At 39.2% G+C, this 26,958-nt stretch overlaps 1 long non-coding RNA gene across 1 annotated transcript in view; it reads right to left on the bottom strand.

The window, feature by feature from the left end:
* Positions 1–26,958, bottom strand: part of LOC111666258 (uncharacterized) — a 56,304-nt gene that overhangs the window by 17,343 nt on the left and 12,003 nt on the right. Inside the window, exon 2 of the long non-coding RNA XR_002761571.2 lies at positions 20,031–20,083. This is a non-coding gene — a long non-coding RNA (uncharacterized LOC111666258). The remainder of the gene's footprint in view (positions 1–20,030; positions 20,084–26,958) is intronic.

The raw sequence follows: 26,958 nt of genomic DNA, 5'->3' as shown, positions 1-26,958 counted from the left end.
CTTGTTTGACCATGATATATTTTGTATTTCAAAACAGAAAAAATAATTTAAATCCATGATTGAGGAATTATTATTTTATCTTTGTGTGGCTTATTTTCAGCATGGTATGTCAACATTACAATTTCAAATTTCCTGTTTACCATTCTTGCAAACTGTGCCTTGGTTTTTCAGTAAATAATGTCCTCACTTTGTTGTCCTTTGCATAGCCATGTTGTCCTCAATTATGTACACTGTATATATAAACTTCTCTATCAAAATCATTGTACAATGTTTATCATGAAGGCTAAATTATTTGAATGGACTCCTTTAGTATGTGTCCTTCTCTCTGTATTTAACCTCAGCACCACTTCTGACATCACAACAGTACAGTACGTAGTTCAATAGCCGCGCCGCTGCAGTCAGTAGTACTACATCCTTATATAGTGGAGCATCTCAAGGCTCTATCCACGGGCCGATTCTGTTAAATGTCTCTTTGCCCACATGTCCCTTGAAAAGCTCTGCAGATTTGAGATATGACCAAACACTGCACACTAAAAAGCTTTAAAAAAGCAATAAAATGTGTGTACTATTCCTAAATTGACACATCATTGATATAAGGACTGTGTACTGCATTGTATAAGGAAATGTAGTGCTTCTGCTCTAATACCACCACTGATTGATTCAACCACAAAAAGCAACAATGGGCTAAAAGACAAATGGCAACATTCAGAAGTGTAAGGAATTTATTTTTTAAACTCCCATATAATAAAGAAGTGACGCAACTGGGCGAGATTATTTTACATGAGCCCATCCTGGTTTTTCCCATTGCAAAAACCCAAGGGTGGGGGAAATCCACTTCCATACACTTGATCCTGTTGTTCCTCCTTTACGGCAATAAGCCTTTTGTTTTATACAGTGCACTACTTGGTTCTGTTAAAAAAATTCAGATGTGGGTTTCCACAGTTTTCACACAAAACATATAATTTACAAAATATTTCCTTATCCAATTCTTAATCAGACAAATTAACCCACCAGCGAGGCCATTATTTCAGATGTTGAAGTTGTTGTTCAAAACACACTTGTGCAGTTCAACTGTAACCACGTACCAGTAAGCAGTTGGCCAACTAAAGTGTCCTTAAGCAAGACATGAAAATCCCCATCAGCGTGTTGCTCTTTCTAACCCTGACTTCTCATTCCTGGAAGAACTATAAGCTCATTTATAAGCAAATTATAAGCAGTTACAAACTGCGCAAGAAGCCACAGTATGTGCTATATTTTAGAAATAAGAACGGCCTTCACACACAGATTTGTCCATGTATATCAGCTTGTTAGTGTTATGAAAAAGAACAAATGTTGGGTTCAGGATATTAAGTGCCCTGGATACTAGTTTTGCCACAGCATGCCAATGGGCTGCTGTCTGCTCCATGGTCACCACTTGAATCTAAATGAACAGATTTGACTTTCAGGATATTGCCAAGAACCCTGTCACAGTGCCGACACAGAGAAGGGCCTCTACAAAAACAGAAGGTTGAAGAAAACAGAGTGACCAACATGGGCATAACCCCAAACCTCTAACAAGGTAACCCCTTAAAGCCACTCTCAGAGCCTGGGAAAGTGTAGAAGAAAAAGTGGGCTGCCAACAATGGGTAAAAATCAGTACCACATTTTTTCGTACAGTAACATAACATAAGAAAATGCAGTGACAACTGAGCTGAAAAATTCAGGCCTGAGTTACATAGGTTATCATTGTATTTGATTGTTCTAGTTATATTTTTTGGTTTGTTTACTATCTTCTTACAGAATGTGTCCTCATTATTGTCCATTTTGGGCCTCACAGTATAAGTATTGTACATCTACCCAATCATAAACATGGATTATCTCCTCCTTATGCTCACTAACAAAATTTCGGTGTAAATTCCTGGGATATACTAGTGTTCGAGTGAAAGATTTATTACTGCAGTGTCACTGTTACAGTTGTTGGCAAAGAAATGAAATGTTAACTCCTCCCATCAGTGTGGTGGCCTAAATCTTACATTTGAGAACCACCTTTAATGGCAGGCTGTATTAAAAATCCACCCACGCCTTTTTGTCTGATTGATGCGTGAGAGACATTCTAGGAATTGACCTTTATTGGTGCAAAATGACCTTTTAAAGCAAGTGTCAGATGATATAATATTGTTGCATTTCTTGACATGAAATGGTCTTAAAACATTGTTCAGCATTATCAATGAGGTGTCACTGCAGCACAACTTTGCACACAAAATCTCACCTTGCTTGTTTTTCTGTGAGGCAAACCCTATTTTGTGGGTTCAGTCTTTGCCCATATGTGGGTCTGTCGCGTTCTTTAGACAGACACATAACAGACTGTGGGAGTTCAATCTCATCACCAGACTAGGTACACTAAACCTAATAAAGTAACTTAAATGTCTTCACACTGTTGTTTCACATGATTAATTTATTACCCAGATCTGTTATAGCACTCAGGATTTTGATGCAATCATACAAATGAGATGCTTTCATGTTTTGTCTGTTATTAAAATCTCGATTGAAGAAAGAAAATTTTCATTTCAATTGTCATTTTTAAATTTGGAATAAAGTGTACATTTGAACTTGAACAATACTGCTAATACTTTTAAATCTTCATTACAATATTGGATTAAAACCCACAAATGTCTTAATTTGTATGTGGACATTAAAGTATTTAGTACAACTAAGTATATTATGTATAATACATGTTCAAATGCCTAAAGGAAAAATTATATTGATATTCATACAAGGAAGACAACCAGAAGCAATAATTTACCCTCCTCAATTATTGATCAATTATTTTACTTCTTTGGTAATTCATTATTTGTGTTTATGCTGTCATTGGAAGCCATTGGTACCAAGTGACTGCTGGACAGTTGGTGCTTCTCATAGTACAAATATGTCCAGTTATGTTCCTCTTTCAGACATGGCTCTTGTCTAGTTGCATTTTAATGAAAATCTAAATCCTTTTCTGAGTAGCTACCCAGAGGCAAAATTTAGCATCCCAGGGGACAGGTACTGAAAATGGCTGATTTTAATTGTTTGGATACAGCAGTCAAAACATGACATAACTGCCCACAGTCACGCCTGTCTGCTATATTATCTGAGGAACTTGCGTAAGCAACTTAAACCTACAGTAACACCTCTGAAATCCACCATTGTTCAGAGCTCAGAAACACAAAGACTGGATGTAGGTAAAAGCTGTAAAACATATATGCTGGATAGTGGTTAGTAGTTCATATTTAAATGACTCAATACTGGGACATTAATCTTCAGTTGCTCAGTTTGCTTAATTACAGCACCACATTACATACTGTACATTCAGGATCATGAAAGCATTAACATCTAAGTAATGGTGTATATTTAAAGCCGCTGGAACATTTCATCTACCGATTAATGTTTTTGTCTACTCAAATGTTGCTGCTCACTCCAACCAAAAGCAGACATAAGGACATTAGATGTACCCATCTGTCTGCCAGGGACTTGCTAGAGGAACAAAAAGAGAAGAAGCACGAGTCACATAAAATAAGAAACTGACTTTCTAATGGGTACAGGTGTGCCGACAGTTTGTCTCATTGGGACTTGAAGTATCATATAAGAAAGTAAAATTGCCTGTAATTGTAAACAATTGTCTTTGCATACTCACTAAAGCATACTTGACTGACCTCAGTGTGCTCACATAAACATTCACTTGCTTTGTTCATTCTCTCCCTGGTTTTGTGTCCTACATGTGTTGTCTTTGGAGATATCTTTAACTGAACTTGATTGAGGTGTTTCAGTTGTCTGTGAAGAAGGCCTTCATGTAGATATTCAGCCCAGTGTAACAGAATGAATGTGTAAAAAGCCTGCACTGTAGACTGCAATCAGACAAGAGAGCAGGATAAAGCGCCAGTGGGAGACACGAGACAGCAGCAGTATTTATTACTGTACATTTTCATTCACGCTCATACATCTTTGCTTCTTGATGTTTCAGTCCATTTTTATCTCTTTTCCTCCTTTCATCTCACCCATCTCTTGCAGTTGCTTGTCCCTCACTGTTCCCTCCTCTCGCTTCCCCCATCAAATATTCTGCTCACGCACAACTGCGGCACCCTTTCTCCAGTCCTCCCCATTAATCCACACCACAGACATCTTGGCCCACTGTCTCGTCTCTCTCTTAACGTGCACTCAAAACTCTCAAAGTCTGGGCCGTTTCAGCAGAGAGTGCCTGAGCATTTTTCACAGGCCATGAGGCCCACTGCTGAACATTCTTGTTACTGTACAGACGGGTAATATATCACACTCTCCCTCCCTCTTAACACCACTGATTAAGAAGAGTAAGACAGCATCCTAGTCAAAGCAAAGGTCATATCAGGATACGCAGGACTTCAATCGTTACTCACACAACACAGTATGCAACCTGTATGTTCAGCCATGTTTAACATTTACTTTCACCACTACAGAAAAAGCACCACAAAAAAGCCTGCTTCAGTCCGTTTTAATCTCACTTCAACCATATCAATAAACATTTAAGTTAACTGTTGGTTTCCTCTTCACACACTTAAATTATGTAAATTATTGATATATTCAATTTATAAACTTTTAATCATCTGAAATGTTACATATTTTCTTTCATCATTATTATAATCTTAATCTGATGCTTTGCTTTAAGTATTACTAATCATGGCTAGACTGTACTGCAGTGTTTGACAACATACCAGTAAATAGTATTCATCAACCACAGACAAAGAACAAAGTACAACTTAACAGCTTCAGTACAACAGCTTCTTAAAGATGCTTTGCAGAATGAGCTGAGCAAGGAGGCAGCACAATGACATAGCAGGGGTAAGGCTCTAGGAAGGAGAAAAAGATCTAATTACTGTATTAATTACTTAATTTCTATTCATCTACAGGATCCACTGGCTTGTACTAATCACTTTAAGAATGCGGCCAAATACTCAATATTAACACATCTTCCGTGACAGGAGGAAGAGTGCGGGTCGAGGAGAATGGGGATGAAGAAATATGCAGAGATTTACATGGAAATTAAAGCAATGAAGCAGCTCAACGTCGACATAAAGGAAGAAAACTCAGGGAGTTTTTTTCCTTCTTTGTGAAGTGCACTTATTTTTTGTCTTAACTGTCTTCTTTTATGTGGCAGTGCACGGACAGATGTGGATGGATAGACACAATATTTCCAGATATTCCAGAGTACAAAAACCCTGGGTGGATCTTGAGTTTACTCCTGCCATCTTCCTTCTCAAGTGAAATTCTGCAGCAGTGCTTAGAAATAGCCCACAGCGCCTCATCAGCCACCCTCCTCTCTTGCCATTTCTTTCTTTCTCTCACCCTCCACTCCTGCCATTTAAGACCCTTATTTTCCTGCCCTCGTTCCCCTCCCTCCTCTCTCTCTCATTCATTCAGTTTAATATTGAACTCTGCACTGGTAGACAGGCAAAGAGGGTAGCTCCATGGTTACCTGGCACCAGGCCATCTCATTACACTGCCAATTGATTCTGGCCTGCCGCCATGTCCGCTGCCTACCTCCCCCACACCCCACACCCTACACCACCCACCATCTCTGCACCCCAGACTGTCTGCAGCAAAGGAGATTTCAGAACACACAGGAAGGAAAGAGGCAAACAGCTTCACTTACATACATCAAACTTAGCTCGCATTCATGCACCGCTGCACACAATAAGAGCACAAACAAATAAATCCAATACTAACTCACATAAATAGTACACGGAGAAATGTGCACTATATTTAACCACTGTTATAAACCCAGCCTACATACAGTGTACAAGTCAGTGTAGCTGCAGCACCAGAATTGTATTAAAAGGTTAAGATGATCAAAGAACACGTGAAACATTCCAGCAATAATGTCTACAGTTACTGTTACCTATTTATCAAATCCAAGGATCTGGAGATTAAATATAGATCCTATTAAGACGAAGAAATTGAATCTTTAATTGAACATTCCTCAAAAGACCAAAATCATCTAAATTCTAGTGGACGTGACTGAAAATGTGTTTTTCAGGGATAAAGAGATGAGCAGTGAGCGAGTAGAAACCAAACTCGGTTGCAAAAAAGTGTCACCAATGACACTGCAAATTATGATGGTATGTTGTCATAAATATTTGAAAAAATAATAAAAGAACGCTGCTTGAGGAAGCTGTAGACATATGTAAGACATTATAAGACATTATTCACAAAGAAAACTTTATCTAGTATTATTATTATCAAGTTATTTATACATTTATATGTAACGGGTGCCACCAGGTATCAGATTTGTCTTGTGTTTGGTATTTTTGATTTTCCCTTTTGATCAATAACCTGTGGCAGTGTAATTTCAATTGTTATTGGCCATTTAGAGGCATTTTATGATTAGGATTTATTTTTCTAAAGCCAGGTACATGAAGCCTGACCAACCCAACAAGATGAACTGACAAACCATTAAAAACATGGACATAGCGCCTAAGACACCAGTAGGTTTGTGAAGGGATGTTTTGAAGCATGGGTTTGGGTTTACTACTCACCCCTGCGATTTTGCATTTTTCAGGACTTTGCACAGTGCAACTTCTGGTCCTTATCACTTCAAGTATCGTTAAGTATGAGCATGATACTTATTGGGCTTGATACTTCCATCTGTGACACATACACTATCAATTACAGTAAATTTTGAATGTTGGCGCCAATATCAACAAAATCTTCCACAAAATCACATCTGGACTCACAAGTACTTGCACAATGGTGTGTTGAAAGGCCAAGTCACCATGTCCCCTTGAGGTAGTTGCAGGCACTTGATTGTACACAGTGACAGAATTTTGACTCTGGTGTAAGTTCACACACAACAACAACAAATAATGTTGTTACTGACTTTTAAATGGCATCCTTTATGAGCCAATATTAAGCAAACACTGAAGGATTAAGGTGTTTGGCTTTGGACTTTTCATATCTTACACTGACACACATTTCATTACAGTTTTAGACCAAACATAATCTTAATTGGGCGTTCCTAACATCTAAAGTGTCTGCTACAAGTCAGGATCAATGTCTAATGACTCATCTTGCCCTATGAGACCTTCAGGGCAGGTTCACTGAAAAACGTACAGAGCATCTGTCTAGGTGGGACTCTGACAGTTGTAGCTCGCTTCTCCTCCTGCCACTGTTGGCAGATGCTGGGGTCGTGGCCTTGAGGTCAGCGGGGATTTGAGAGGATCAGGATTCAAAGGGATCATAAAGCTATATGACAGTGTGTATAATGTCCTTTCAATATCCTCATATTCAAGAGCCATTCATTCATGATCCAGTTAAAAGTGTAGAAAGCAGATTATCCTGGGGGGGGGGGGGGGGGGGGGTTATTGACCTACAATAGTTCATCTGCAGTTTGCAGAGTTGTCCAACAGTGACAGATGAATGATTTATAGTCATGGTTTCAGGCTTTCCTAAATTTATACAATGCATCTTTAAATATTGAGTGTAGCAATACTTTCTAGTTCAGGCAGAGAATACCTTACATTACTTACTGTGACAAATATCCTATGTATCCATTGCTTGTTTGCATGCACCACCACCAGTGCTGCTGTAGCCGCTCAAGCAAGGATTTCATAAACCCTACCTCCACCCCTACATCCACCTGTGAGCTCTGTGTTAAGTTCTCCCCCTTTCAATCCCCATTCTGACTTTTGCTTAGTTTAGTGAGAGTAGGTCAGAGCCAAAGTAAACTCTAAACTGTATCATTATATTAAATCCATTCCATGTGAGTTGGCTGACTGAGATATGTTAAGAATGAAGACGGAGCCACAACATGTATGGTCATCATTTACAGATTTTTCAAGTCAGTGAAGCACATTCATACCGGGAAGATTATTTAAATATGATATAATCTATTTTATGGTACCGGTATTCAACTATAAACAGGATATAACAGAGTATTAAATACCATGCCAAGTACATGTCTACTAAACATGCACCCTTTCGAATAGCTGCATTGCCATTCTGAAAATATCCAGCTTCACTGAAACATGCATTACTTACCAAAGACTAGACTAAATCTAATCAGTGCAAAACATCTGCAAATCAAACTCAATCAAGGTGCTCTTTGACTCATTTTAGAGCTTCATGCACTTAATTTGAGATTCAGCCTTTAGAAATGATTTTGAGAGTTTTCAAGCAGCAGGGGGACTAAGCAGATAATGTACATATCTACAGATAAATTAAGAACATGTTGGCCATATTTATTTTTTACTTACTTTCTAAGGAAAATTGTGGGACAATCTAGTGACAGAGTATAGCCAAGACATTTATCACTGTCATCTTGAAAAATGAATTTTACAAAGCCATCAGACTGGGGACAAATACATCATTCAGCTGCTGCCCTAGTATCACCTTCTACTGCTAACTGGGCTTTGTGTTTTTTTTCTTTATAACTTGTATAAGTGTCACAATCTTTCTTTACAATCGGCGTGTTCACTGACTCTCCTGTGCACTTGTTGCAAAATAAGCCATATCTGCTTTATATACATGTGTTGTTGTAAACCTCTATTGTACTTATATCAGTAAATATAACTTTTAGGATGCAAACATACTGTTGGATTGGTGGAGAAAGTGAGCACAGAGGTAAGCTGCAACATGTACTGTAATATAAGATTGTAAATCTTAATTTGTGCCAGTGTGGTGACCTTGGTGAAATGGTTTCTCTCTTCTTTTTTTGCCTGCACAAGTTTGGTAATTTCATGGCTCACAGAGACATTACTTGTGTGGAAATGGAGGGAGAAACTCCACTAGAGAGGAATTCTAACAAATCAGGTGCACTTCAGTGTATTTCAGTAGAAAATATGAAGCTTGTGCCTCCTTTTCTTTAGATCAGGTCTTACTACATATTAACCTCTGCTTTCATGGTTTTGGTTTGCAAAATCAAGTCACATTCAGAATATTGAATATGAATATTTTTTTAATTTTACACGATTCTTAACAAATAGAAAACTGAAAAAAAATGTATTTGATTTATATAGACATTGCAGGGAATTATCAATAATTAAAAAGGAGTCAGTTGTATCTGCAGTTACTTTGTGACTTGCTTCCTTTCAGTGTAAAACCAACTATGCACATTGCTACCTAAAACATTAATTTAACTTCAAAAGGGACATAATTCGTCTTCTGTCCATTTCTTGGCTGCTGCACAATCTTGCCTATTGACTGCACCTTCAGGCGCAGGCCATCAATTTCATCCATCCACCCACCCATCCATCTTAAAACAGACAGGTGCTCCATGTTAAGGAGCACATTATCTATAGAGAGAGGGATAGGAGGCCCAAGTTCTACATGAGTTAACTTGTATCTGAATAAAGAGTGCTACTATTTAAGATACTTGTAAAATAGAACATTTACAATTAGTCCACTTCATAAACCCATTGTTATCTGCCAAACCTAAGTGCAAAACTCAATAAAGAATCCAGTGTACCTACCCAGTGACGCAGCAGGGCCTTATAACAATACAAAATCTTTAATGGTCAACATATTTTCACCAAGTATCACAAATATTTTTCAATTAGACAAAGACTTCAGAATTAAGTACTTCACTAAATTCTCTCAAACTGTGCAAAAAGAAAATACCCCACGAAGGTAAGATTATAATAAATATTGTCAAAATCACCAAAGCTGTACATCCACATATCCCAGATAATACCCTGAAATGCTAATCTTTAGGATATGAATGTTTTTTTATATTAGTCTATTACTTTTTTAAAAGCTTTCTGTCTATTGCTGAGAACCTATGACACATACTGTAAACTTTTTGAATACATACAGTATATGTACATACACTATGTATGTCTATATATTGATATCAATCAAGACTGTGGTATTTATGACACCCTTGAGTTCATCAATAAAGAAAGGCTGGTAAAGAGATTTTCCAGTGCGAGTCTGTCTCTTCGAAAACTAAGGGTTAGAGATGGGCCTCCCCACTTTGGGGCCCCTTTCCTGTACATGCACACGGGTTGTTTAAGGACACAGTGAACCAGGCTACCCGATCTAGGGAAGGGGCCAGGCAGGGGGAACAGTGACGGGACGGCCAAGTGGAAGAAATTCTCATGGAATCCTAAGAGCTCAAGCTGCTGGCTTAATGCTAGAGGGAGTAGAGAGCGCTGGAAGAGAGAGACGGGATTGGCTGATGTAAAAAGAGAGGGAGGGGCCTGTTCCCCAGGAGGAGAGTAGGATAGATTCATGGACTCTGCCAGCAGTAAGGAGAAAAAAGAATAAAGGCCGTGGGGGGTGGGGATTCACAAGTGTATTCAAACATGACATTTTCTTATTGTAAAGTTACAGTACAGATGAGAGGCACTACAAAGAATCTCTATTAGCAACCGACAAGTCTGAAAGATAAGGCCTTAATATACAAGTGTCATCAGGATTTTCAAACAAAACTCCAGATTCTGGATCAAAGCAGAGCAGGTTTGGGTTCTCCAGTTATACATGACAACTCATCACACCTGCATTCTTGGAGGAATGGGAGCTGCCACACAGACCTCCTCCTACTGCCCTCTCCCAACCCTTCTCCATTTTCTTCTCCCCTTGTTACCTTGTCTCCCCCTCTCCTGCGTTCCTCTCCTTCTGTTGCTCCCCTTTCTGTGTGAGTGTGTCTGGGTCCTGCTGGAGAGGCTTTGTCTGTGAACACTGGAGCCCGGACCGGCCCACGGGGGCCAGATCCATGAATACCCACACTGTGAGAGCCGCTCTTTCACTTCACACCACTTTCTCTACTGGAATGCCTGAGCAGTGAGGTAAGAAACACATGCGCGCACAGTCACGTGCACACACACACACACACACACACACACACACACACACACACACACACACACACACAAGCATACAGTACGAGTGCACACACATTTTCTCACTTTTTCTGCCTTACACACACACACACACACATCCACCACACTTTACACACAAACTGAGTGAGTCATGCAGTGATGAAAAGCCAGTGTTTTGTGTGTGAACCCTCTCACCCTGGACTCACATCCTGAGAGCCTTTCTCCTCCATCAGTCCCTGCCAAGCTCTCCCTCTAATTAAAGACCACTGGGTCCAATAGCATTGGCCCAGCTTCCCCCAGACCATGCCCCTTCCGCAGCTCATAGAGGTCCTGAGCAGAGTAGAGTCTATGTGGAATGTGAATGACTGTGGTGATTAACAACTTCTCAGGGTTTCTAATTCCCCAGTTAATGGTGTGCTTGGCCGCAAGACCCATGCCAGCTTTACAGAGAGGCTGGCCTAATAGATAGTCTTCAGCTGACAAGGGATAGTCTACAAAAGCATCTCAAAAGACATTTAAATTGTTTGATTTATTTTTAAATGAACAATATTATTGTGTAGAATGATCAAATCTTCTCTGAGAAAAGGAGGCATACAAAAATAATAAAATTTGAGCAAAATGTGATGCACTTTTCCAATTTATAAGGCCATAATTTGTCATTTGAATTAATATGAACTGACTGCAAGGTAAATATAGTGAAGCTTTGCCCATACATGTATACCTGTATCTAATTAAGACACTGAAGGAGGGGCTCTGTTATATCCAGTTGCACAAAATTTTGTGTACTGTCAGCTCTGTCGGTTATTGAAGCACAACATTTTTTTTTTTTTAAAGTTGCAGGTCATTCAAAAGACTGTTCTGTTTGCTCCATTTGGATGTGATTATTGCTGCAGGACCTCAGCAGGAAAAGCAGCCAACGAACCAAGCATGTGAGGGAGAGGCCATTCCATCTGTGTGCAAAGTATGGTTGAACTGTGATTGAATTTGGATTGGTCTGTTCAACTACTATTTTAGGGGGCATATTTTGCCACGATTTGATTTCCATTAACATCTCAGTGAATCATGCAGAAAGTTTGTGCAACTGAGGGCTATCCGGGCAACGCTTAAAAGTAATAATAATGAAATGAAGCAAAGCAGAGAAGGAAAAGATAGCACAACTACAACACCATAGTTATCCACTGTAGTTTCTAATAGTATGTAATTGCATGAAATCATAATCTTAAAGTAAAAATTATAAAAAATTATCATGTGAACCGCAAAATCATAATTACAGGTAAAAAGCCCAAACAACAACCAATACTGCTAAGTGGTGAAGCCATAGAACAGCGGCAATGTTCCCAAAGCTGGTCCAAGAAAGTGAAGACTGCCATAACAGATCCACAGGAACTCGCTCCACAAATATACAGTTAATTACACAATCAGCCAGTATCCAAGATACAATATACAGTATTACAGGAAACCATCAAAGGAAAGGTGAGGTTATATTTTCTTAATGCAGAGCTGTTGAGCTGTCACACACATTTAAAACACTTTCCTTATTTTAATGAAGATTACTGGAAGCTAAGCAATCCACAGCAGGATCCCTTGTTTGAGAATGTCTTTGTTTGATTGACAGGCCTCTCAGCCTCTCACAGTAAGTCATGATAGTTTACACTTGCTTTTCACAGCAGACCACCTCTCCTTTGCCCAAATTTGGATTGGCAAACCCAAACCCAGGCTTGAAAACCTCCCTTCAGAAAACCTGTGGGTGATGTCACAGACACTGTATCCTTGTAGTGTCTACAGTCTGTGGTCACACCCTTCACCTCTAACAAGTTCTTCTTTTTCATTTTGGACATCGCTTTCTTGAAGTCATTTACGGAGCTCTCTGGTTTGGAAAATACCAAACATTACACCGACATTACTAGACTGTTACACATGTCTGCTGTGGAGGAGGAACAGGACAGCCAATCATCTGAATCTGAGAGATGGCAGTAATTAGTTTGAAAGAATGAGTCGCAGTCAGCAACAGCAAACAAGTGGCAATTAAAGTTTGCAACAAGCTTTTCTCAGGCAATAACAGTTCATTGACTTGAGCTACTGTACCTACATCATGCAAACAGTCAGTGGCAGGCTCACTAGCAATGTTGATTTCATTTAGTTATTAATTCTAAAAATTTACATATGTCTGAGCCTCAGATTCTTGATGAGGTGCAGTAAAGGCCATTATCCCTTAAATGCATCACCAAGGAGATATGGTGACTGAAGCCGATATGAGGAGGTTAACAGGCCGCAAATGCTATTGATCAACAGGATGACGGCTTCCACAGGTGATTTCTCCTCCCACATGTAAACGAACTTTATAAAACGCAGAAATGGCATCAGTGCAACACTCATCCCCCTCTGTCCCCAACCAGCCAAACTTGTTTGCATTCTACCTGTGATTTGTAAGCTATACTCTCTTTCCTGCTGATGCCTCTGTCCTTATGGAGTTTAGGAGTGGGATGCCAGTTTTGTTAATATAATTTTTTATATATATATATTAGTTGGCAAGGTTAAGTTGTTTTCATTTGCTTTCTTTGATTTTCTTTATTTAATTTTTTGTTTTGTTAGTTGTTTTGGTCTTGACCACCCTGAAGCCAAACTTAGCTCTATCTCTTTTTCAATGACATCATAAATAAATACAATATATTCTGCAATCTGTCCCTGTGGTCGTTTGGGACCTTGGGGAAGATGGGTCTATTTCATATCGCAGCTCAGGCACCTCGAGACAGGGCATAACATGAGCTGGGCCCCCTTTATCTTTTCTCATTGTGATCCATGGTAAGTTTGGTAATTATTTTCTTTTTTAATTCTGGTTAGAAGTTTTCTTTGGAGTGTGGGAAAATTATAGAGCTCAGTTGTAATATAATACAGCAGCGAATTTGCTTTTGTAATGTTTGCAAACACTGGATAAGGAGATTTGATGTATAATTGGTATAACAAAGCTGAGAGGATAATTCTGTTAAAAGTAGGCTCTAATATTCCACAAGAATTAGGTACACTGCAGAATCTGCAGTTTGTTTCTGTTCGCCTGTGAATGTTTTTACAACAAAAAGACCATCACTACTATAAGTGATGAGATATTCAAATGTGAAAAATAACTTAACACTAACTGACTTGGTGGAATAATTTGCACTGGATTCCACCAAGTTTCAGCATGTGTTTCTGTAAAGACAAAGCTTAAAAAGGAGACAAGGAAGGGAGAAGAGTCTATTCAAGAAAGCCCTCTTAAATAAATACAAGTTATAAGCTAATTACAACAAATGCTTCCTTATTAATTAACCAAATAATCTTAGTCTTAGTGCCTGTTCAAGTTTTACGTTTTCAACAACAAGTAATTAATAATAATATATTAAACAGAAAAACTATTACAGCATATGCTGTAATAGTGTGTTTCACTTACAGTATATATACATATACTACAAATTCACCTTATTCTTGTGGAATCATGTCCTTTGTGTACATGTATTCAACTGTAGTTGCGCTACGAAAAGAGCGCCATTAGTGTCACTGTACTGTTCTTCAACTTTGGGTCAGTAGTTCAGATGACTCAACACTGTCTGTGTCTCTCTGTTGAATAAATGCTTTTGTTTTAAAATCAATAAATCAAACAACTTTGTTGGGTGTGTCTTTCCAATACCAATAGGGACATGATTCACAACAGTGGAAATCCATCATGAACAAGCAAAAAGTTCCTGCAATCAAGTGAGTGTGTGTTTATGGCACTAGGGTGTGTAGACACCACTGTGGTTTCCTGCACTATTGTGTCTGTGTTTCTCTGATGACTCAGTTGCACTTTCACTTGCGGTAAGAACTAGAATTCCACCACCAAAACTGAATCATATCCTCTACCACACACACACACACCCACACACCCACACACCCACAATCTGGAATAATGAAGAATATATGTCTTTCACATAGTTTTGTGCAGTAGTCGATCACTATGAAGCAGAGATCCACCCAAGTCTACACTGTGCTGTATCCTCCTTAGACTTTCCACACACACACACACACGCACGCACGTACAAACTCTATCTAGTGAGTCATGAACTATAGCTGGGAGGGAGGGAGGGAGGGACAGATACAGACAGCAGGTAGACGTCAGTCTCTCTCCTTAGTGTAGCTACAACAGAAGTTGCACCTGACAGTCACATTCCTAATTCCCTCATTATGCATGGACCTGTATGACACTGTCATCACACTCAGCCTCAGAGCATGGAGTGTTTAATAAAAAAATTCATAAACTACTTGAAACAACTTGACATTGGTTAAAAAAAAATAAATCTGTAATGCAGATTTTAAGACCAGAGAATACAAATATAAGCTACGTCATAACGGATCAACTCAAAATAATAGAGATCTATTGAATTACAATTCAAGATCTCCCAGTTTCAGACATCTGTATAATTTCACATCTCCAACCATTTCAGTGATTTAAATAGTAAAGTGAAAGGTAATGCCAGTTCATCCTGATTGAGAGGCAGATTTTCTCATGTTTCAGTTTAACTTTGGTTAGAGGGAATATGTGGTTGGCTTTTTTCTTTGACTTGTTCAGGTCTTCGTGCGTTGAGGTGGTTAAATGAGAATTAAGAGACATTCCTATCATGCCCAGTAAAAAAACAGTAAGAATCTCAGGTATGTGGCTGCAATCCCAGCAGGGACTTGACCAACACTAAAATTATTGAATCAAATGCAGACAGAAAGTACAGCATCATGATGCACACTTCAAAAACTGACAGTTATTATAACTTTACCAACTACTGGGCAAAACATGCAGAGTTGTGTTATTCTACTGTAAAAGTACAGAAATAAGTTGTTATTGTTCTCAAATGCATACAGTGCGTGCCACTATATATTAATACATTATTTGACTGTAATGTAACTAATGTATAAAAACAATGGTTATAAATCAGTTAAACATGTAAAATTTAGTTTTACCAAATTAATAATTAAAAAAAATAATTTTTTGTGCGACTACAGTACATGTAAAAATATCAGTTAAAATTACTGCTTATTCAAAACATCAAAGCTTAATTTTAGAACCTTCCATTGAGAGTAAATCATATAAGATCTATAAAAGACTTGTACAAACATAAAGAATAGTCCAAATGATGAATTTCTGTTGCTTTTTGGAGACAGAAATGACAATATTTACAGTGAGATATGGTCTTCTCTATAATGTCAATCAATCTGTCTGTGTTTTTGCCATAATTTGAGGAACAGACTATGGGGACTGCAGACATTATATTATATTCGGCTTTGTCTTGGCAGTAGAAAGCCCAAACATAATGCGGGTGAGTAATCATTGCAGTGGCATCAACTTCACAACAGCCTTACTCTTCATTTCAACTTCTTCACACACAAATATGTGGATTATTTGTCAAGTTATGTTACAAATACACACTAAATCCAGTGCATTGGACCCTACCTCAGAGAAATTGGTTCCCCCGGATTTTAAGGAAATTCAGTGAACAGGTTTTTGAGAAGTTGAGAAAATTTAATCCTTTATCCAAGTGGCTACTTCTGTGCTGAATTGAAGACGGATTCTTCAGAAAGGACTTTTTTCAGAGATTAAAAAGGTGCTTAAAATGCTAGACATCATCATCGTATTGTAATAAACATTACAGAGCTCTTAGAGGGAGCATATCTCTGCTAAATTCTGCAATTTTTTTTTTTTTATTTCAATAGGATCAAATGTTTCGAAATGTTTAATGAGCAGATGGATGAGGATCTGTATGAAAATAAACATTGAGACTATATGCTGCAGAAGTCCTTTTTTTTCTTTTATGTGTATATTTCTCAGGTAACCCTAAAAGCTCAGGCATCTGCTGAGATCATCTACTCTATCGCTGTATGAGGTATTTGCCATGTATTGTTCATGAGTTAGCACATTTACAAGAGTGTGCATCTACCCACAGATGGACAGAAAGATGGTTGCCAACCAGAGACTGTATCCGACTTGAATCATAATGGTGAAATATAAACTTGTATCCACTTGCTTTTTGTGACGTCAACACCATGAAAAATGACAGATACACGTCATTAAAACACAACCAACAACAAGCACCGCAAGTAAAACCTGTAGACATTCACCATTCAGCTAAGCTCTCCCCTAATTCACTCATTAAACACAGAAATGACAGCACCAAGGGAACGATGACAAGTATAGTAAAGTGGACACAGATAGAGAGGTCCTGTGCTGGCTGACCACTGATGTCTGGCATACATCTGCAGCCGTTAAGATTGTACTGCCACACTGTGTCAGACAAGGTAATGGGCTGTTTTTCTGCTGTGACTGACTTGACAGACACTGAAGCTGACAAGCCAAATCCTGGGGGTTGATTCTTTAAGAATTGACAGGGGCTGAGGTGGGAGTTCAGTACAGTGATAACAAGGCAGGTGGCAAGTATATATACCTAATGGGGTATATGGAGGTTTATGGCTGTATGAACAGAAAAAGAGCTTCCCTCTTTGAGAATGCCCAGACAAAACTCTACTCTTCCTCTCCTCAATAAAAGGCACTGATTGTTGTTACATTTATCTTGTTTTAATCTTGTATTAATGAATTGTTGTGACCCATAGTTATTATACCAAACAATTATATGATCCTGTTTCAGATCAAGGTGAGTTGAGGGGCAATCCAAAGTTGAAATTCAAAGGAGATGGTATTCAGACAGGGACCCCACTCATATTTGTCTTCTTTTGTCTTTTCTTAACAGTGAACAGAAGAATATTAATATATGATATTAACTATGAATATCTTATAATAAGGAATAATTGCATAATTATATGAATAATTATCATCTAATAATGGATTAACTGCTAATTTTGTCATCTCAGTTAAATACAGAACACTGTGACTGTGCGAAAATACAGAACAGCAAAGATGCCCCTTTTGAATAAATTCTCACTGTATTTACTCTTTCTTTCTTTCTTTTTTTTTTTTTTTTTACTACTGCTGCTTTCTTTGCTGCAGTGCTCTGTGATTGGTTGAATACATGTGTCAAGTCACTTCAATGCTGTCTGGATAAAGAGTGTTATTGGCTGATGCTCCAACCCCACTCCACCCTCACCAACCACCCACCTCCTCAAGCCATGGCGTAGATGAGTAGGCAAGCAGATGCGTGCATCAGGTGGGGCTGCACTCCTAGGGAGGAGGAGGAGGAGGCACTCGAGGCCACCCAAGGTAACAGAGCACCAGCATGGGGACAGTGGAGCAACTGGATGCTTTTCACTGCCCTTGATAAATTTTCATTCACAGAGGGCAGAGTGCAGGGATGCAATGGAGGACTAATGCACCTGTTTTAGTTTATGCAGGGCTGCATTCACCCAGAGTGAAAAATTCTAAAGGAAAAGTATTTCAAGGAAAAGGGATTTATAAAAAAGCTGTTCATTTCGACTTATATGAAAGGTTATGTGCTTTATGATGATCACAGACTAGAATCTATAAAGATAGAGTCGTGAGCTCTCTCGAGTCTCATTCAACCGTCATTCGAAGCTCACATCAGAACAGCACATCAAATCTCAACAGCATTAGTATCCCACATACACCACGTTGTATGTTTACATCCATGCAGTTTACATTCATGTCTGTCCAGACTCATATAACATATGAAGGGCAGACTTTGAAGGAATAATGTAAAGTGAAAATCACTTAGATTTCAGTCCTGGTTGATTTGGTGACACCTTACGTGTGGTAAAAGCAAATTTGGTTTAATACAAGTCACAGAATTCTGGCGGCAGAAAACAAATTATTGTCGTTTCATTAAAGAAATCAGGCAATAATTGGACTTTTCCATCATTCTGTGAGCAACCATGGTCTGATTTTATACTGCCCACAGCATGAGTCTGCAAACAGCAAGGCACAGTGAAAGTAATTGGTAACCTAGCTGAGAAGTTGGAGGTGTGCAGCCTTTAGCCTGCAGCTCTTCATCTAACAGCTCATTGTGGCAGCTCCTTCTTGTTCCATTACTCTCTGCAATAATCCAAACTGATCCGCTGTCAAAAAATGCAGAACATGACTGTTGTCTTGTTTTGTAGGTGTATTTTTGGTGAATGATAGCGGTAAGTGCTGAGCTCACTGACCAACTCACTGTATTTCCTTTGAGTACGTCATAAAGACTCGTATTAGTTAAATGTTCTTAATGTGAAGCTGCAGCAGTAGGAAATGTTCAGTTTGTATTAGCAGGAACTTAATGCAGCATTTTTTCTGGGAATGTCGCTACAGACACCCAGTTTTTAATACTGAAAAAATATAAATATTGCAATACTTTCATCCATGGTCCAGAGGCTCAATCACCATTGTGTTCGCTAATTGTGTGATAGATAGTGACTTTACATTTACTTAATAAAAATCTTCTCGATTGCCACTTTAATAAAAGAGATTACGTGTATTATTTATAACATAATGATGCAAGAGTGAAGTTGACTTTGACCTTTTTTATATAAAATGCTGTCATTTCATCATTTTATTCAATGCGATATTTGTGTTTAATTGTATCATGATTAGCATTTGAATTCTTGAGTTATGGTGATAAACATGTTTTTCGAGGTCACAGTGACCTTGACCTTTGACCGCCAAATTCTATTCATTTAATCCTTGAGTCTAAGTGGATGTTTGTGCCAGATGTAATGAAATTACCTCCAGGCGAGGTAACAAGAATGGGACGATCGTGAGGTCACAGTGACCTTGACCTGTGACCTTTGACCACCAAAAGCTAATCAGTTCATCTTTGAGTCCAAGTGAAGGTTTGTGCCAAATTTGAAGAAATTCTGTCAAGGTGTTCCTGAGATATCGTGTTCATAAAAATGGGACAGACAACCCGAAAACATAAAGCCTCTGGCCACGGCTGTCACCAGCATGGAGGACCAAAAAAAAATTTAGGTCACGCTAGTGCTATGAGTCACTTCATGTGGTCTTCTGCCATAAACCATTGACATAAACAGCAGCAACACCAAACAGACAAAACAAAAACACAGACATGCACAGCGTACTACTAAGGTGAAGTGACCATCAACAATCTGTCGCTTTGTCACATCACACCAAACTTGGCAGATAGAAACGGTGAAATGAGAGTGGAGGTTTTTTTTTCCAACAGTGTTAGTGCTGGTATTGTACTGTGTGTAGAGCACACAGCAGTGGGTGTGACTTCCACCTGCAGGCCAGCCCAGGAAGTGAGGCTAAGTAAAGACTCAACTTACCGGTGGGAACATGGTTGCTGCTTTCCATCCATTACAGAGCTTCATACAGCCACCTAAGGAAGAAAAAACAATGATGAATAGATCACATGTAGAGCAAGTAGCTGTCCAAATCATCAGATATTGGCTAATACCAAAGCTGTAATGTCTGACTTGTTGTCGTTCTGGTGCTCCACGTACTTCAGTGCTGATATGGAGTCTAACATTTTGATCAGAGCAAGAGTGGCTGTTTTGCAGAATGAGGTCAGGATTTGGCTCGGAGTGTTATGTAACCTGGTATATGGGCCAGAATAATAGTATTACATATGAGATTGCAGTTCAAATGGGAGTCACAGTGGTAAAAGGCAGGCTGATGCAGACTGCGGCAGTGTCTGTGTTTTCAGGCTGTGGCTCTGTGCTCATAACAGACATGCCCCAGAGAGTAGTCTAAATCTTTTTCTTCTTGCCTCGTTTCATTTCTCTTCTTCCCCATCAGTTTGCGCTCTCCCCTTTTGTCGCCCACACTCTGCTGTTCTTTTTCTTACATTTTCTTTTCTCAAATTCCCTGATGTCACCATTGCCACACTTTAATGTTTCTACTTCCCCATTTAGTCTCATTCTGACAAACTGGCAGACAACCAGCCAGACAGATAGAAAGACAGAGACAGATAAATCAGACAGATGGACAGAAAGACAGAAAGACAGATAAATACATAGATAGTCTCTGTTCATCTCTGTATCAAGGATCTCATTAGGGTCTTGTCAATCTGTCATTGCCACTTCTGTTTTTTTCTTTCTTGCTCTAGAAGGGTGGGATATCCGCATTGGTTGCTATGGCACCAGACAGTTCCTCGTTTCCTCAGACAACGGCTAACTGCGATTGTGTGTCTGTGTGTGCATGTGTGCCTGTGCACGTGCATGTACATGTGTGTGTGTGTTTGTGTTCGTGTGTGTGTGCCTCCACATGTCTAATTGTGTGCACAACCAATGCAAATATGTGTAAGGCCCCTTGTGTTTAATGTGATGAGGTGCAGCAAAGTGATAATCATCAGTGCAGTGTCTGGTTTACTGTGTCTTTACCGCAATCAGTGACAAAATCCACTTAAGATTCATAATCCATGACAGCTAAGCAGCTGCACCTCAACTTCATGCTATGTTTTAAATAGGTCTTCCATCTAATGACTTAGTTGATTTATGCATGAGATGTGAATGGGGTTACAGCTGGCATGCAACTATTGGAGAAGCTTCTGCCTTGCCTCTGCTCTTTTTCTGTACTTTGTAAAGTGTGAATGTGTGTGACTTCAGAAACTCACATCTTAGGGCTCCTTTCATTGTTGACCTGCCCTCTCTCCTCTGTTTGCACTCCAGCAGAGGGCAGTGTCTGCTTGACACTATACTATGCCTCTCCCAAACTATATCCACAACATTCTAAGCAGTGAAATAGATGAATTTCTCAGAAAACACATATTTGACTTTTATGATGAAAAAAAAGTGCTTAAAAACATGTGTGCTATTATTTTTCATCCACAACCAAGCTCAGTACCTCAGCATGTCAGGAGGTTAGCAAATATCAAATACTGACTGACAAGAGAAAATAAAGAGTGAAAGTAAAGGCGCCTCTTAATGCCAGACACAAATTTATTCACAATGGGTTGAAATAATGTGTTTTCCCTGAAAAATGTCTAAATCTCATAAAATATTTCAAACAGCAATACATATCGTTCTTTACTGAACAAGATAAAATGCTTATAGAAGGGGTCAGTAAAAAAAATTAACTTGTTAGAGATCTTTCAAACAAAGAAAACGTGAAACTGTCAAAACTACAAGACCTTGCTGCTCTGACAGCTGGGGTGGTAAAGAAAGGGAGCACGTGAGCACTTGTCCCTGTGTGTGTGTGTGTGTGTGTGTGTCTGTTCATGTTCACATATGTGTGTATGTGAGGAGGCTGTGGTGTTGGGTGAAAGAGGTGTGTTTTTTTCCACCCTGAGGGGCCTCAGGCTGGGGTAGGGCAAGGCGGAGCTTTGGGGAGGCGCAGCATGGGGCGGGCTGTTTCAGCTGAACTCAGTGCACTGTAACAGCACTCGGGGCAGGAGGTCACAGAGTCCAGCATTCCTCTAGAGCGCTGTCTGTTTACACGACTGCCGCTGGGCTGGGGGGAGGTGGCAGTTCTGCATAACTACACCATCAGATAACACTTATTGCTTGCATTTATGTTCATCATCTACCAGGGAGATAACGATCCCTTTTCATTGTTTCAAATGTTGACAATTGTTCAGGCTTTTTACTTCATTTAATCCATGTATTTTTACTGTACATAAATCCTACCACTCACAATGGCCTCAGAGTAGACTTAGCCAAAGAAACAGAATTTGTGTCTCTGCATATCACCAGTCAACACTTAGTTTATGCGGTGATAAAGGCATAGTGATATACCGTAACTGTTCATTCTTTCTCCTTTGTGTTTTACATGCACAGAGATACTGAGTAAAACCCTCTGATATGATTGTATGAACTCAGTACAACCTAAACATAGCTGGCAGTACCTTTAATGCACCCCTAACAAATATCTCACCTTTCAGTTGTACCCTTGTCAATACGTGTACTAGAAGGCTACACTATTATTGCAATAAGTAAATACATTTTATTTTATTTTATTTTCAAAGCCATTCTGATATTTTATATATTTCTGTAAAGATGTTATGAAATCACATTGCTTGTGTATACTCAAATATATGCAAAATACACAGCACAAAAAAATGTTTCGCTTTTAGCCAAAATAAACCAGAATAGAGTTGAGACCAGCTCAACCGTTAAACCTCTAAACTGGCCCATCTTATCAGGTTATTTATGCAGGAATAGCTTGGACATAGCTGGGCTGAGATGCTGCTGACCTCTCTGCTGGGCTAATCTGGGCTGAACTTTGACTGTACCTCCTCTGTGCTGCTGCTTTCACATCCCAGAGCCTACAAGCCAGCTGGTCAGCTCCAGGGGAGCACAACAGAGATGGGGAGTGACACCCAAGCCCTAGAGAGACAGTGCTCTGACTGTACTGTGGACTGGGTGGGGGGGTTGTGGCTGTCAAAGGCTCCATTGTTTGACAGGCCAGCATGGTTTCACGTGCAGCGCATGATTCTCGCTGCGGGTCTGAACTCTAGCCCAGTCTGACCTAAACTGTCCAGGAGGATGTAGCTGTGGCCTCCCTGAGAAAGTTAAAGTGTAACCATGTCCATGTTTTCTCAGGAAAGTGTGTTTATCTAGAGGACCAACACGGAGGCCCTTTTGTTTAACTATGTAGTGAGGCTCGCCCTAAAAGTAAAGCTCTCTGAAACACTCAGGAACCAGGTGGCCATTCTCTGTTCAATTTACTGCTATTTAGGTAGAGCGTGCATAAGCATGTGTGTGCTCAAATGTATTTGTTTACATGTGTGGGGGAAAAGCAGAATGCATATACATGGACAATTGCATTTTAAACAAATCTGTAAGAAATAAGGTGAAATCTAAGATGAGATTTTTGATTCAGCTCTGTACACATAGCACAGAATGAAAAGTGCACACATACACACACACACACACACACACACAGATTCAGAACACAAGAGGCACATATCTTCTGTGGAGTGTGAAACAGCTGCAGCCAATTAAATGCAAATAGTGCAAGGTAATTTATCAGGTACAACGTTGCTCTCTTGAAGGGACATTCTGGTATTTTTCAACCTGTGTCTTGTTCTCATAATTATGGCCATTGTGACTATGGGTCATAACAACTTTGCACTTGCCACCGCCAGTGTAGACATTTGGCAAACACGGCTCTGACAAAACAACTTATAACCAAACTAATCAAACTATGCTGTGAGTGAACTATTATAAGGATGATTGCCAGTCATTAGTCAGCCATATTCATACACAGAGGAGGAGCCTCATTAAAACTGAAGAGAAAAGATGAAGAACGGAGGCAGAGGGAAAAAGGCAGCAACATGACATCATTGTGCTAAATGCTTATGTCAGCATGATTACATGCTCACTTTGATAACGCCGATGTTTAGCAAGTGTAATGCTCAACATGTTTGCAATCTTACTTTAAAGAGTAACAATTTTATAGTGTTTACTGCAACCCATGTTATTTTCCTTTTCTCAAAGAAACACTAGTAATTCTGTTCACTTGAAACCCCCCCAAAAAATCTGAGAAATGACATACTTCAGGACACTGCCCCAAAACCAAAAGGCTATGTCACATTCAACCCCACCTGCATCCCTCACGCACCTCACCACCATATAAATACAGCAGTCAACTGTCAGCAGTGTGGACAGGATGGCGTATGGAAAGATTGCAAGCATGCAACTGAGAGTAGGATTAATAGCAATAGTACAGTAGTAGAATTACTGCCTCTACTACTTGTAAGCTAGTAGATTAAAGTGTTGATCTGTGTTTAAGTTTTGTGACAAATTTGCAGCCTTCGTACTATTCATTCTCCACTACCTCTGTTGGTACCTCTGTCGCCTCCTGACTTGGCTCAACTCGCATGTCAATGAGCTCTGAACCGTCATAGCTATCAGAGAAAGTGGAGAGTTTGGAGCCAAGCTATTATGGGCCAGCATAGATGGTTCTGGTTGGTTATGGTTCTATGAATTCTAGGTGACAATCAGACAATATATTTAGGCATTAAAAGACCTGAAATCTGTGAGGTAGCGCTCAAGCTTAACTGGGGTGTTAAGTTCCTCTTTAACATGCTAGCATGCTAACTTTTGCTAATTATCTCTAAGCACAAAGTACACCTGAGGCTGAGGCTTGATATGATGATGGCACACTATCATGCACCAAATTTTATGACAATCCATTGAATATTTTTGAAGATAGTACATGAAAAACCAAAAATGAAAATGTCATGGTGGCACTAGAGGAAAGGTCAGGAAATCACCAAAGCCATTACGATTCATTCTCTGGGGATCATGAATGTTTGTACAAAAATGTCATGCTAATCCATCGAAGACATGTGGAGAGCTGGCCGGACAGACCCACATTGATAGCATTTCTAAAAACTGCAAATGGTTCTTCCGTTAACTTGATGCTGTGTGGGCTTTACTCATCAATACAACTGCTAACAATACCACTGCTAAAAAAACATGTCCATGGCTTGTTAGCTACACTTCCCAGCACAAGTTTGTGTACTTTGTTTCTCCTTGCCCCTAACAGGCCTCAGTATGTGAGTGGAGAGGACATGTGAGCATTTCAGTCAAGAGCAAAATGATCTGATACTTCCCTGGAGTACTTTTCTTCCTTTTTAACAATGAAAACATATTAACAATAAATTCAAAAATAACTTTGACATGATTTCTGACTAATAACTAAATGTGATTCCAGGTGGACTTAATTTAGTAGCAGACTGAATTTGTGGTTTACAGCATTACAAGTTCAGCTAAAGCAGAACAAAGTGGAAAAGAGTGATATGAAAGTATGGTCTTCAGCGTATGGGACATGAAGTATGCAGTTTTCAGTTGATACGGGTAGAGCGTTGCCCTGAGGCACAAACAGTAGAATGCATTTGTGGATGTTTCTGGAATGTTAATTTGGTTTGCATCTCTGCATTTTTTTTTTTAATTATCTGTCAGACACAAACACAACAACTGTCTGTGTCTGAATTACATTATCTGGAATCTCCACATTGAACTGATCGAGTAAAATCGGATTTTAACGCAAACAAGAAAACAAAAACAAAAACAAACAAACTAGAAAATTGACAACTACTTCCATTTTGATCCATTCCGACTATCTTTGACTCTTGTAAACATCCAAAAATGTAAAAAAGTTATTTGTTGTAAGCTAGGTAGACCTATATTATTTTCTCCTTACTTGCTTCATGGCAGTGAAAAAAAAACAAACATATATATATATATATATATATATATATATATATATATATATATATATATACTGTATATTTTATTTTCAGTCTTTGTCCATGTTTCATAACAATGCTAAAAGGAATGCAACATCTGTATTGCCCTTAATTCAGTTATTGTAAAGGTACTATGATAATGACTAAAACAAGCTGTCACATTCTACATAAATTCTCATTCACTTACTTCCAGTGACTTTGACACATTCATGACAAAATTACTGATTTGAGTATTGGCTACTTAACTAAATGTCTTGTGGAATCTGTACCTTTTTACACCAAAATGATTGCATATGACTGGGTTTTTTTTTTTTAAAACGTGGCTTAAACTCATAAAACAAAAAGGCCATCACCACCTGATGAGTTTGTCTATCTGTTCAGACTGTGAGGACACAGACACACAACTGCAGGGAGCAACATCTTCACATGCAGTTACGGTGCACTCACACAGACTCAGTTACAAGTGAGCTGCTAGTTTCCCCGGGTTCCTCTAAGTGTCGGAGCATCTGTGTGAGGTACCTGAGTCTGTGATTGTGTGTTTCAAAAAATTATTTCTGGGCTGCCCTCACTATTGCAGCCCCAAGCACACCACTGTCAGTGGAAGGTGTAGATATGGTGTTTCTGGTTTAATAGCACCATGCTGGGCAGGTGGCAGATCTGTTTACAGTGATTGTGTGCTCTTAAAGACATCACAGCATGGAAAAGGGGCAAAATTACTGTGTTCACCCAGGTTTACATCATTGCCAATCGGAGCTGAAGATGATTACCTGTTACTGCAGATTCATTTGACCAGGAGTGAAAAGCCAGATGTCAAGTTTTTTGTCCAGTGTAAAAGGGGCTCAATAGTCATGCATAAAAACACTAGAGCAATGACAAGGTCTACTTCATCAAAGGCCTCACTGATTCACATAATGTGGTAACCAGACACCACACAAATACCCCCTTTTTGGTCAAAGCATGCACCTTGAAAATACTTTTGATTGCCATTGCAAGCTTTTGTGTGCATGAGTGAACAGGGGTTACTATAATAACTGCATGGTTAGGGGGTGTCCTGATGG

Source organism: Seriola lalandi, unplaced genomic scaffold, assembly GCF_002814215.2.
Source record: "Seriola lalandi dorsalis isolate HSWRI2012SDOR001 ecotype SW California unplaced genomic scaffold, Sedor1 jcf7180002054672, whole genome shotgun sequence".
Classification (NCBI taxonomy): domain Eukaryota; kingdom Metazoa; phylum Chordata; class Actinopteri; order Carangiformes; family Carangidae; genus Seriola; species Seriola lalandi.
Note: the sequence above shows the minus strand (reverse complement) of the source record. Positions and strands in the feature narration are given on the sequence as shown.